Here is a 1143-nt window from a genome sequence, read left to right on the forward strand (position 1 = left end):
CTATTGACTCCAATGGGCTTCGGGTCAAGGCTTCTGTCAGTCAGCATCTCCTCTCCTCCCTCTTTCCCTTCCTTAACTTCTTCTCAGCTCTCACCCCCCACCTGCCTGCAATGAGAAACTGGAAAATCAGATGTTGTCCACTTGGCAGCTCCTGGAGCAGATCCACCCACTCCCAGCTTGTTTCTCCATGTTATATTTCCCCCCTCCCCCCGCCCACCCTTCATTCCCATTGAGAACAGATCTGCCAGACTGTAAAGGGATCAAACTGGCAAAGGGCCTGGGGGCTTGGCTCTCCAGTCTGCTGGCTGCCCCCTTTGCTGCCATGCCCATGCCAACCCTGGTGTGTGCGCCCCGACTATCCTGGCTGCCCCCAAGCCCCTGAGTTTCTGGAAGCCCTTGAGACCTGCACTTCCCCCCTTCTCTTTGCTCTGTCTTTTCCTTTTTGTCTCTCAAACACATTTCCTGCAGTTCCTGGGACCACAGACTCATAGAAAAGGAGAGTTGGAAGGGCCCTCAGGTGGTCACATCTAGTCCTGTGTTTCTCAACCTGTGTGTGGGTCGTGACCCAAAAGTGGGCTGCAAGAGTGTATGAAAGGGGTGTGAAGAAACTTTAAAAATGGATTCTCTTTGAAAGAGAAAAACATGGGAAACTGTGGCTTTTCCTTTGCAGGCTGGCACAGCTCCCCCTGCCCCATACACCCACCCGCTGCCCCACACACTGGGGGGCTGGGGCCTGGAGACAGGGGACAGCGTAGGGTGGCCATCATAGAGGACAGTCTGGTTTTCATAGATTTGTAGCTGCTCTCCTGCCCTGCGGCTGCCACCTGCGGGCAGCCGCCGTGCCCCCCGCCTCCAGGGGGCACGCGGCATTCACCCTCCAGTCCAACCCCCGGCTCAAAGGAGGACCAGCCCCAACCAACTCATCCCAGCCAAATGCCTTTGCCTGGATCTTCCCACCCCCTGTGCATGGAGAGTCCACTCCTGCCTGGGGACCCTGTCCCAACACTTCCCCACCTTCCGAGCCAGAAAGTTGCCCCCAGCATCCAACCTAAACCTCGCCTGCTGCAACTGGAGCCCTTTATGGCTCCTTGGTCCCCACCCCCAGCCGCATCCCCCCCGGGCCCTGCTTCGGGAAGGCTGCAG

Source organism: Gavialis gangeticus, unplaced genomic scaffold, assembly GCF_001723915.1.
Source record: "Gavialis gangeticus isolate Ggan-Ray unplaced genomic scaffold, GavGan_comp1, whole genome shotgun sequence".
Classification (NCBI taxonomy): Eukaryota; Metazoa; Chordata; order Crocodylia; family Gavialidae; genus Gavialis; species Gavialis gangeticus.